This window comes from Anarrhichthys ocellatus, unplaced genomic scaffold, assembly GCF_004355925.1.
Source record: "Anarrhichthys ocellatus isolate YVR2014 unplaced genomic scaffold, GSC_Weel_1.0 scaffold3, whole genome shotgun sequence".
In the NCBI taxonomy this organism is placed as follows: Eukaryota; Metazoa; Chordata; class Actinopteri; order Perciformes; family Anarhichadidae; genus Anarrhichthys; species Anarrhichthys ocellatus.
In genome coordinates, this window is record NW_022280033.1 from 16,774,157 (window position 1) to 16,787,219 (window position 13,063).

The following is a 13,063-nucleotide window of genomic DNA, read 5'->3' on the forward strand; positions in this document are numbered from 1 at the left end:
GCTAAAGAGCGGTACTAGTCTCTTCCCTGTCACAGACAGTTGTTTCCACTGCACCTCTGCTCAGTGCTAATCACATGACTTGTATTATTCAAAATAAGCTGTTATTTATTTTCACTGAAGCAATCACGCTATTTTGTGTCAGTATATTGAGACGTAAGTGTGTAATAAACTATATGGTATGGTGAGCGGGACAGTGGTGGGAGATCATTTCCGTTTTATAATGCACAGACGACACTTGTCCCTCTGTAAGTTCAATTCAGCATCTGCACACAGACTCACAACACAGTCAAGTGAATGAGTACAGGAGGTCAGAGAGGAGCTGAGTTTCACATTTATCTGGAACTGGGACAAATCAGCATCGTCAGAAGACGACAGAGCGTTTCAGGCCCTTTTGTCCTGTCCTGTCCTTGAACGTTGAGTTAAGACACTCAACGTCTCTGCAGAAGCATAACATGTAATTAGAAATAAGTAACAACGTGAGTTTCTTTGTCACAGTGGCGTAAATTTACTCTGCTGTGTCGTCACAGCGGCGTAACTATATTTTGTTGGGTAAAGTAAAAATCCTGACAATTCTTGTCCCTGTGCACAAAACCAATAGATTGCATTTCATGACTATTTCAAGTACTGTCGTAAGACTGTTGTCATTTGTGTTCGCTGCCTGAAGATTTTGCTTGCGTTTGTGGCCTATTTCATTACCATTCATTTTATGAATAGTGTTAATTCATAAAATGAGTTGAGGTATTAGTGGGTAGATTCTTTTCAACAGCTTAGCATCATGCTAGCTATTTCAGCAGGGAAGTGATTCATTGTCTTTCCTGAAATGTCAAACCACATTTCTTTAACCTTTCTGTTGATTCATTTTGTATTTCAATAACATTTGAATCCAGTAGGTCCTACCTAGAGGTTTTTGCAATAAGCTGGTTTCTTCCTTAGTTCCAGAATGCTATGAGTGTATATTCAGGAGCTGCTGATATTTAATCAGGCTAAACCTCCCTGAACTCTCCGTGTTATTGGAGTAGAGCAACATTAAACCAGCAGTTTAAACTTAATGCGTGTGCCAAAGCAGTTATAAGCTAATGGACCAATAGCTCCATTAGCATGCTCATACTTTTTGTAATGTTTCCTATGAATTCCTTTTGATGTATATGTTGCTATGTCTGTAAATACAGTCAAGCTCTGTATGTTGCCTTGAGCAGGATACTTCAGTTGCAAATTAGCACATCTAAAGTGATGACTGTGTTGTGATTGCCTGACCTGCAGGACGGGAAGCAATTCAGAATCACATTAATTATGTAAATCGATTGTGAAATGGCAATAGATTTATTTGAAATAGCCACTACCATTTCTCAGGGGAGCCTCCTCCAGACACACACAGTACACATTTCTGGCCTCTGCTAACACCACCCGCCCACCACAACTCCAAGCTTATGAATTTGCAAATGATATTTTTGAGTCTGAGATGCTTATTATAACAGCGTGCACATGCCCCTTGTGTGTTGCGGACATCGATCCAATTAATGCGATGGGGAGGACCACCGGTTGTTTATGAATCAGCCCTTCTCACTGTGACAGCAAAGGACATTCAAGATGACACTGACGGTTGCATGCGGTGCATGTTACAGACTGAGGTCATTGTGAGCACACCGGCTGCAAAGCTGGTAGTTATATAATGATGGCCGCTGCAGGAAAGTTAGCCAGAGTTAAATAACAACACTCTGATTCTGATGGCGGATTTAGAAAGCAGCACTTGACTGGCATGAGATCACCCAGGGGGGAGGTGAGGAGACAGAAAATAGACAGCTAAGTGTGCGATGGATGCTTTTAAAGCCTCAAAGCTACGTATGAAGAGTGTATCTGCAAATGCCACGGATAGCAAAGATGAGTCTTTCTCTACATCAGTTTTGGCAGGCACCGGTGCAGGAGGAGGTGTGTGGTGTGTTTTTGTATTGACTTCGAACCCGTTTTGTGGTGTTGCACTGTGTACAGTCAGTGCTCAAAAGGGTGATCGGTGAAAGACCACAGCAAAAGCAAGTGCTGCTGCACAGACATTACAGCTGCAACCTGTCTGTGAAGGGAGAGGAGTCTGACAAATGTGTGTGTGTGTGTGTGGTGGGGGGTAAAAAACAAGTAAAATCTATTCTATCTCTTTGAAGCTGCATCTCAAGGCCAGTGAAAACACATAATACAAGGCTAGGGAAATAGATCTGGGGATGTATTCACAGATACTGTTGACTACATAAACATTTCTGAACAAACTAGCAACCTCTCGCATGCAGTACTGCATAGGGAAATGGTACACTTTTGAATTATTGATTCTTAATAATTTACCATGCTTACGCTATGAATGTGTTTTATTCTAAATGTGGAGAAAAAGTAGTCTGATTGTGCCAAATTTGATGGAAGATTTTTATTTTACAGCAGGTGGTAGGAGCCTTATCAGTATTATTTTCTCCATAAATCCAAGTAGTTTACACTTTACACAGATGAACTTCTGAATATTGCTTTTTTGTTTTACAAATTAAAGCTGCATTCATTGATTTTCTGGCCACTTGGGGGCAGCAGAACAAACAAACACAGCATTGACGTATTTTCACCTTTAAATTTGTTATGGTTGATGTATTATTAGACAATTGCCTACTTATACATGGAGGAACATTAGCATTCATTTGGATTTAATTTTTGCTTTCTCATTTTAGCTCCTTTTTCTGTCTCCAGTCACTCCTGAAGGAAATATCTAAAATGTCTTTAACTGCAAAAACTCGAGAACCAATCATACAAAAAACGTCACGCTCCACACTGCGCTTCCTTAGGTCCTGAGCAAAACACCTGCCATGACAAAGTTGCATTTGCCACCAAACGTTAGAGCTCTACGTGTCACTTGGGTGCAGAAGCTCCTGCGAACATCGAAGCGAACAGCGACAGGAAACAATGTTGAAGAGAGCGGAGTTTTTGGGGGCTGGAAAACCAAAACCATAAGCTAAAGAAGGCCAAAACTGTGAGCTTCAGAGTCGGGTAACAATTCTCCGTGGGTTTAATTTTTACATGCCTCAAAAAACACCGAGTGCAATAGCAGACAGCAGCCTTGCAACCAAACCTTTTTGACTCCGTGCCTCCACTGGAGGGGAGGAACCTACCAGTGGAGGACAATAGATCTGAAGCATCCAGGAATACCTCTACTGCTCCTCTGTGGCTCACTGTCAGTGATGACCTTTTAATGTCTCTCTATGGCATGTTAATACATGTTCTATTTTATATGAATTCACTCTGATGTAAGGCTTATTCACACACACAAACACACACACACACACGTCCATCTTATCCAATTACTGCCGGAGCAAGATATGGTTTACTATGATTAATTATTCATAACTCAATGAAGATGCAGCACATCTGTGTTAATCTGGAGTCTGCTCCTCTGAATCCCTTTAAAAGATTATTTCTTGAGTTCAGGTGACATCATTGCGCACCGTGATTAAGTTGCTTCAGGGCAGAATTAGGGCACCAGTCTGTGACTCGCTGTGCTTAGGGTTTAATTCTGTCTGCCCTAGCAGCTGCACACGGAATTTGACTTGTGAGACATTAGAACAGCGTGATTGAGCTCGTTTTGAGGGAAGATCCACGGCCTAACCATGCACCTGCACACCTCGTTTACATGTGCCAATATGTATCGCTATTCCCCATTATAGGACATTTTAAAATTAGAGATTGCTTTCCCTGTTGAGCTTTTAGCTGATTTAGTTTTGATCTATATTTCATCTCACCCTGGAATAACCTTAGATGTGTCTTTCCGATGTCAAAGACAAAAAACGCTGCGTGACTCACACATTTTTATTCCTCAGACAGACAGCGGAGCTCCTTTGGCGAATTCTCAATGACACTCTGTAATGTCAGTGAGGAGGAAGGATGATATGTAATGATAGATTTCTCCATTGCTGAATGCCAAAGTGTGATAATGTCAGTGGCAATCACTGTCCTGAGAGAGAAACGTTACATGAAGTACTGAGCTCCATCAAAGTAAACAGCTTATACCCAAAAGAGAGACTGGGCATGCACAAGCACTTTAGCTGCAATAAAAGGATGAAAGCAGATGTGCAGAGCTAAAAGCACACTTTCTGTCTGCACCATCCCCTGTCCTCAACTTCCAAGTTCATCTTCTCCTCTCTGGTAATCCCTCGGTGGGAGCAGGGGGATGATAAGGCACACAGCCGTTTGAGAGAACCATTGGGCCACTATAGCTATGAATGTGGTCAGGAGGCTCCTACGGTGCCACTTCAGGTGTGACAGGGCACTGAAATTAGTCAGGATCTAATATTATATATAATATTTTACTGATGCAGGACTTTATTTAATTTCCCATTTGAGATGAGCATTGTGGTTTTAATTTCGAATGAATGGCTACCTTTCCAGGCGAATGCAGAAATGTAAAAAGTCAGCAAATGAACACCTGTTTCGCGTGCCGATGGGCCCTATCTTCCGCGGAGCGCTCACAAGAGACAAACGGCAGTTTAGTCTCAATGAACCTACTCGCTGCAGCGTGAGATTATAATTAAGTGTAGATTTGTGGAAGTGGTGGAACAACCTGTGCAGAGATCTCTTATGTCTGAAGCACGGATGTTAGTGAAAGTGAAAAGCCACTTAAAAATTCATTATAGACCCCATTCACAGTACAGTGATAGTACAGTAATTACATGGGGGGGCCACCGCGGCGGTTGCTTGTGTGCATGCGAGCAGAAGAGCGCTGTGATTGAAGGCTCATATGCTCAGAGGTTACCTTCACTCAATAGAAGCTGTTATGTTCATTGCCTCTTTTCAAATTCAGATGTCACAGTGCTTTGATTGAGAGGTTGACCTCTAGTTGCAGAAACTCTGACCGGAGGTAGAACGCAAAAGAGGAAAGTCAATAAGAGGCATCTGTCTTGAAGTACTTCTGGAGATTATGTTAGCAGTCAGCACCAAAGGCTATAGAAAGAGAGACGCCTCCAGAGAACATCCAGTACCAGGCCTATAGAAGGATCTCTTGTCAATGAAGCTCTTCAATTTCAGTCATTCACAACACATTTTTCAATTGGTTATTCCCAATGATGCCTGAGCGCCGTTGACCAATTTTACTGCTTGTTTTGAAGTGTTGCTGACCCGAGCGATACACCCATGGATCACAGCTGACGCAACTGTTTTGCAATGTAGCAGCATTATTACGCCACTGCTCTCCTGCAGCGGTATTTACACTGAAAGGTCAAAGCAATGTGACGTGTGACGACATGTTCCAGGAGCTTACAGCGGCCGGCACTTGGTATCGGGCTACAAGTGCCAGTCTGTGACATACAGTAAATCCTTAAATGCCTAAATACCTTCAGACTGGGAATGAACACCAGTGGATGGGCACAATTACCAGCAGCAGAGTTCAAACTTTCCCAGAGTGAGCGTGTGTGTGTCGTGTTGTTCGACAGAGTTCGGCTGTTTCGAATCAACGTGTATAGGCACTGAGAAATGAGGTCAGACAAACAGTGTCGCTGCGGGTGACCCACATCTTAACAGGGTGACATTTTCTGTGTGGACACAAGACGAGACGACTGGAGGAAGAGGAGCACCTCGAAATGTCACCGGAGGTGCAGACGCACAGCAAAAAAAGAAAAAAGTCAGCAGAGTTGCTGTCATTTTGATGACTAGTGCATGCGATACTGTGGGTCGTTGGGAAGTGACAACCACTGCCAGGCCTTCCCATAATGATGAAAGTTTACTTTAGTGGTACTTCGGATCCTGAAAATGCACTTTTTCCTTTTGGAACCTCCTTTTTCTGTTATCCACACACTCGATCTCCGATCATTCTTCCAGCTCCCATAAACGGTTTGACATGGTTATGAAAACATTCACACACCAGAAATGCATCCTTTCATACAGCAGGAGCACAATTAGATTCACCTGTTAGTATTAGTACACTTCGTTATTTGAAGGATCACAAGAGAAGGATCCTAAAGATGTGATCATTAAGTATTTACTGACTTACAGATGAACAAGATGAACTTCTAAAAAGCTCAAAACAGGAACAAGAATCCCTTCTTCAAAGACTGAACGCTGCAGAGCAGCACTCTAAAGACACGGAGGTGAGTGCGTTCACATTCTTGCCATTTTCACTGAAACTTGGCCCTCTCGTGCGTTATCTGCTTTGATTAAAAATGAGTCGTATCCCTCAGAAACATCGTGAAGCTATTGCTGCGATGCTGGCCCAAAGCAAAGAAGAATATGGACAGATGATTGAAAACAAAGACCTGAGCTTGCAGGAGCTCACTAGAGTTAAACACCAGCAAGCAGACAAGCTGGAGGAGATTCAGAGAACCCTTCAGGAGCTCCAGAGTTCACAAGCAGCAGAGATACAGAGGTAGAAATAACTTGTGTCAATTCAGAGCATTTTACTGACCAAACACAGTTTCTCCTCATACCACTTTGTTGCTGTCATGACCCACTTTAACACCCATAGGACCCTAGCCTTATTTTTAGCCCTCTGCTCGAAAATTGCATACCCATAGGCAAGAGAGTCCTGAGCTCTAACTACAAGGTCTATTTTAATAATTTTGATGCTAGAATACTGGTAACACTTGTGAGATGTGTTGAATTGTGTAAATATTGTGTATATGTTACTGGTTAATAACTGATACACTTATGGCACAGCTCAAATTGAAAAATTTCTAGGTTCACCTGAAAAAAAGCACTTGTATTGAACTTTTTTTTTTTTTTAAATAATGCAGCTGCAAGCCTAAAAACACGCCACAGTCATAGAACAACACGTTTTACATGTCCCCACAACATATTTTACTTCGATTGAGTGAAGCAGGCCAGCATAAATGGTGATAAAAATCAAAATTTAGATTTTTGGAACCAGCTGTTGCATTGCTGTATACTAATTTTATATACTATATAAGTAAATATTAACTATATATTCACTTTTCTTATCACTAAGAGTGTTCAATAATCCTAATAAATCAGTTTGACACCATTTTGAATAATTTTGAGCAGTTATGATGTGTCATATCTGTCATTCATAACAATAAATGGCTCATAATGTGTGTCTATGTGACTTTGGTAAGGCCGATTTACTGGTGTGAGACATTTTTAGATGCGGGATAGTCCAACGGGAGCCATGCAGGGGTGTTTGATCGTATCCGGGTCTGTTTACTGACTAAAAATCGCAAAATGCTGGGCGAACCCCCCTCTCTACATGGATTGCTCCACCCCACAGAATCGTCTGCCATTTTGTGATTCATTCAGCCAGCGCATTGATCTCACTCACAGACATGCAGCAGAACATGGCGGGCAGAGCTGTGCAGAAATCGGCTCGAATAAATCCGTTTTTCATCGCCAAAACGTACGTTTTTTTACCCAATTTTTTTTCTCGTGACCTGCGACTGATGTTGGCATGCATACCCATAACTTTTGAACGGTTTGAAAGAGAGTAATTTGGACGTCGCTGTGCGTTTCCGGGTCGAATCGTGCCCCTCCTGCATGTGTTCATCCGCCTTGTGCGATATATATATATATATATATATATATATATATATATATATATATATATATATAAAGAAACTAAGATTTATAAATGTACGTATGTAAACATAAATGTATAAATAAACAGTAATAAATAAATACATGAAATATACAAATGAATAAATACAGATACAAGGATCTGACTTTTTCCGTCCCTATACCGATAATGAAACCTGGGTTTTGTGTACCGCCGATACCGAGTACCGATCTGATACCGGTGTTATTAATTAACTGTATGCCTCACTGTGTGGAAGTTCCTATGATCTTTATTTTATGTCTACGGCAAAATCAGGCTTGACTTAAACATTGCTTTCCTAACTTTGAAAAACAAAATTAGACAAATAAATACATAGATAAAAATGTACTGAATTGTTATTTATTTAAATATTGGTATCCAATACCGGATCTGCATGTCGTCACCGATAGCTGATTCAGCTATTTGAGTCAGTTTTGGACTGATATCAGGAATATGTTTCGGTATCGATGCATCTGAATAAATAAATAATATTAACGATAATTAATACTATACAAGCGTTGGCGTTCTGTGCAGCAGCGTGGGCGGGGCTTCAGGTCTCTTCAGACAGTTGATGATGTCGTCAGCGGGTCTTTACAGCCCTCTGCTCACTTCTGCTGCTGGATGGCTGGATATATTAACTTTTCTAATGCATTTCCTTGCCATAAAACCTTGAATTGCAGCTGTGTTTGAAAGGTGCTGTGACATTAAATGAACCTTCTTGCCAACCTCTTGCACACGATGCCCCCAAATTTGGGGGCTCTCGGGCTCAGAACCCCTGGAAATCATGTACGGAAAATAGCCTTATTCTTCGGTAATATCCTTCACTACAGTAAAAGTACTAATACCATACTGATGAAACAATCCACGACGAGTAAAAGTCCTGCATTCAAAACCGTAGTCAATTATGTTATAATCAGCAAGATGTACTTAAAGTACCAAAAGTAGAAGTACCCGTGCAGTAAAATGTACCCCGTCAGTGTTTTACTGTCTGATGTTTTGACAGTAGGGAGCCAGGCATTAGAAGAGTTTGAACCATTTTTTCTTCTTCTTCTGCATGTTGGTGATGTGGTTCTGAAGATCTTCTTCGGTGGCCTGAAGGATGTACTTCTCGTGCTGCCGAAGATAACGCTCAGCTCCTAACAGATCTTCTGTCTTTTTCTGGGCTGCTTTGATCCTGTTTATCTCCATTGTCTGCTCCACCAGCCGGGCTTTGGACGCCTGGTTTCTTTTGACCATCTGCGTAGCTTCCTCTTCCAATGTTTGAAGAGTAGCTATGTTCTTCAGCTGGGCATGATCGAGGTCCCTGCAGATTTTTTCCAGGTGTGCCGTGAGGGATGACTGTTCCTGGAAACGGAGACGCTCAGTCTCCAGCAGGTCCTGTGTTTCTTTCAGAGCTGCTTTGATCCTGTTCGTCTCCGCTCTCTGCTCCTCCAGCTGGGCTTGGGACGCCTGGTCTGTTTTGACCATCTGCGTAGCTTCCTCCTCCAATGTTTGAAGAGTAGCTATGTTCTTCAGCTGGGCATGATCGTGGTCCCTGCAGGTTTTTTCCAGGTGTGCCGTGAGGGATGACTGTTCCTGGAAACGGAGACGCTCAGTTGCCAGCAGGTCCTGTGTTTCTTTCAGAGCTGCTGCGATCCTGTTCGTCTCCGCTCTCTGTTCGTCCATCTCGGCTTTATAGAAAGCCTGAGCTTTTTCCAGCTTCTGTTTTACTGCTTCCTGCTCTTGTGCTCGAATGGATGCGATGACCTGCACCTGGGAGTGAAAGTGGTCACAGTTTTTTTGCTGGCGTGCTTTGAGGGAGGACTTCTCCTCTTGCCATTGTAGATGTCCATTTTTCAGCTCCTGTTCGGCCTTATGAAGAGCCTCCTTGAGCTGACTGATGACATCTAAGTGTTTATCAACAGTAGCCTGACAGAGGTTCTTAGATACCTCCATCTCCCCCTCGGTGGACTTCGCGGTTTTGTTCTTTTCATGGAGAACATCTAGAAAATGTTGAAGACAGTCTTCATCAATTTCTAGGAGGACTCTGTCCTTAGTTGTTGTTTGGGTGAGCCTCGCCTCGCTGTCCAACAGTTCACATCTTACTTGTTCCTCCAGTGAACTGAGGTAAAAATTCATTGGAGGTTCAACCTCTCTGGAATTTAATTCCATCTTTGAACCAACTTGGTTTCTGGTGTGAAATACTGTACAAGAGTTTTCCAATGCAATTGTCAAGTGTGTATCTGAAAGAATTTGATGTGTGCTGTGAAAAACTGTAGGAGAGTTTTCAATGCAATTGTCAAGTGTGTATGTTAATGTCCGCTCTCAAATGTGTGAGCTTCGATCTGAATGTCTGCAGTAACTCCGCACAAAGGTACGGTCATCGGGCACATTCATCTTCCAACTGCTACTGCTCACATATGCAGCTGCAGAGTGCTGTACATGGAAGTCCCAACTGAAAGCACTTGCACCTCCCATGGCAACTTTTCTTACAGGAACACTAGGCCAGTTCCTGACAACTGGCTGCGATGGGGGGTAATGTCGACTAACATACCTGCCATTTCTCTCCTTTCTGTGTCGACCCCCAATCAGTAGGACTGCCGATGTCTGGCCTGGAGATAGTTGTCTGGCCCCAGATGATCCCAGCCTGATAAGCAGCACGCTTTGCATGTTCTCTCAGGGCTGCCTGAGTTGGTGGAATCGAGTTGCGGGGCCTTCATTTGTGGGCAAAGAGATCCAGTCTTGCTTCATCCACACCAGTAACTGCGCTTGATCTATCGTACATGAGGACAACAAATCTCTCTAACTGTTGCAGGTCCAGGTCACTAATTGATGTTGGATGCTGGCTGAGATTGGTGAAGGTTTCAGAAACTTCATCACAAATATTCCAAGTCTGCCACGCTGTCTTCTTCCCTTTACCATGCAATGCAGACACAATGTGTGATAGGAAATGTGGTTGTGCTAGAGCATTTATACTGTGATTTAGTTTATGTCCCTTACTCACTAACAAAACTATATGTGACATACGATTGTAAACTAGGAAAGTGGTAACAGGACCATATGGGTTATCTCTGCCTTTGCTTTGATAAGGGGAAGTAACTAAATGGGGGTTGCAGTTTAACCAGAGAATGTTTAGGTGTGAAGATTCCCAGAGATAATCAAAGGTAATGAAGACACATGTCTTCGTGTGACAAGGCTCAGAAGACGAAGGGGATGACTGGAGGGGTCAATGGGGAGCTTGAAACTGCTGATCAATTGTTGTAATGTAAATACCTGATGTCCCCACCCCCCCCCTGCTGTGTGCTGAGATGTTTAAGAGCAGGAGACAAACGGAACTCTTGGCTCATCCTCTGCGGACGGTGTTGCAGTCAGTATGACGGCGAAGCCTTCTCTGCGCAGAGAATAAATACTTTAACAACTCCTTCTCGCAATGTTTCTTGTTTCAGTATTATAGGACTCACTCTGTACTATTGAATAGTTTTTCCACCACAAACTTGGCGTCACGAACAGGATCCCTTGAAAGATCATCAGGAACCGACTGCGGACGGGGACTGATCATCCAGGAGGCTTCTCCTCTGTGCCGCCACACATTCTGGAGAGGACCGTTCAGTGGTTCCTGATCATCTTCACTGGGATCCTAAAGGACCTGATTGATTCCAGATAGACTTCTAAACATCCGGTGAGATACTGAAATTTGGAAGATTGACTCTGAAGGTTTGTTTTGGGTTTTTTGTTTAATTAATGTCAAATTGGGATTTTAAAAGTGCACTGATTTAGGAAATTGAATATTTTTGTCAATATTCATATTTGCATTTAACAGGCATGTGTGGATATTTGTTGACATCTCATATAAATGCTGTTGTTCGTGAAAGGTTGGGTAGATACGGTAATATAGGATACTACTTTTAGGAGTGTTCGAAGAATATTGCTGAGTAAAGGAGGACGGGGAGAAAAGGGTGAGTGTTTGATAGTCATGTTAAATACCTTAAAGGTTGAATATCTTACAGGTAGACATTAAACACTGAAGTCCTTTAACCTAAGACGAAGAATCCGTAAGGAGACTGGAAAGAAAAAGATTAGACTTAGACTTTGAATCTGTAAGGATAAATCTGTCAAGGTAACGGCTTAACTTTGATTGTGCCCTAAACAAATCCAAAGACTCACGGTGACGACTGTATTTAAAGTATAAGTGTACACTGACTGTGCCTCAAAATGGGTGCACAGGGAAGTAACCAGGTTCCTCCACCTGAAGGGCCTAATGTAATTTTCATGAAGAAAAAGTATGGTGAAATGAGTTGTTAACATCTGAATGAATGGGTTAATGAATGTGGGTTTCCTCAAGGAGGATCATTTAACAGATCAGGTTAAAAAAGTTACAAAAATGATAGAAAGTCACAAAAGAAGTTTGAAAATGTGGAAGGATGAATCTGAAAGTAGGGAAAGAAAGAAATAGTGTAAAAAAGATGTATAGAGTAGATAAACCAAATGAGAAAGAGGCAGATAAAGCTTCTCAGAAATCTTCTTCTCTCTATCCCTCACTGCCCCACAGGGTGGATCCTGAACTCGACGCATGTCCTCCCCCACCTCCACCATATGTGGCCCCTCCACCCAGTCCAGCAGCACAGCAAGGCCCGCCCACACCAAGACAGCCTGACTTCAACCCATCTCCAACCAGCACTCCTGCCAGCAACCGCACGATCGCCTCCGTCACCAACCTCATGCAGCAGGCCGCACACGCCATGTCCCAACTAGGCAGCCCAGCCAAGTCACATGAGGACCTGGGAACAACTGGAGACGCAGTGAGAGGTTCCTACAACCACTCATGTGACACCAGAAGTGGACGAGGACCATGAACAGACGACGACGAGGAAAGACCTGAACTCTCATTCCCGATGGTCCAAGTGGCAGGTCCAAATGGAGCAATGATGGTCCACAGACCCTGGACTGACAGAGACATGACCGATGCCCTGGCACATCTGCCAGACCCCCAAGCACCAGGCACAAAGTTTGGTGATGAAGTTATCGTATTCTGCCGTGAGTTTAGCCCCACTGAAGGAGAACTCAGACGCCTCCTCATGAAGAAACTTGGCCCAGCCAACTATGCCAAGGTTCGAGCAGCCTGTCAAGGAAATACCAGACAGGTACAAACCAACTGGGATCACGCTGACAATGCTGCATATAGAGACATGATTACCTACTGGTTACAGCTTTGACAATTGCTTTCCCGCTGAGAATCAACATGACAAAAACAACATCATGCAAGCAAAAGCCTGGTGAAACTATAGCAGACTATTACGCCAGACTCCATGTTATTTTCAACAAGCACAGCGGTCTAAGGGATAAGAAGCACCTGCAAATGGATAGCAAATGGATATATAGTTATAAATAAATAATTATATATGTATGTATATGTATATATATATATATGTATGTATATGTATATATATGTATGTATGTATATGTATATATATATATATATGTATGTATATGTATATATGTATGTATATATATATATATATATATATATAT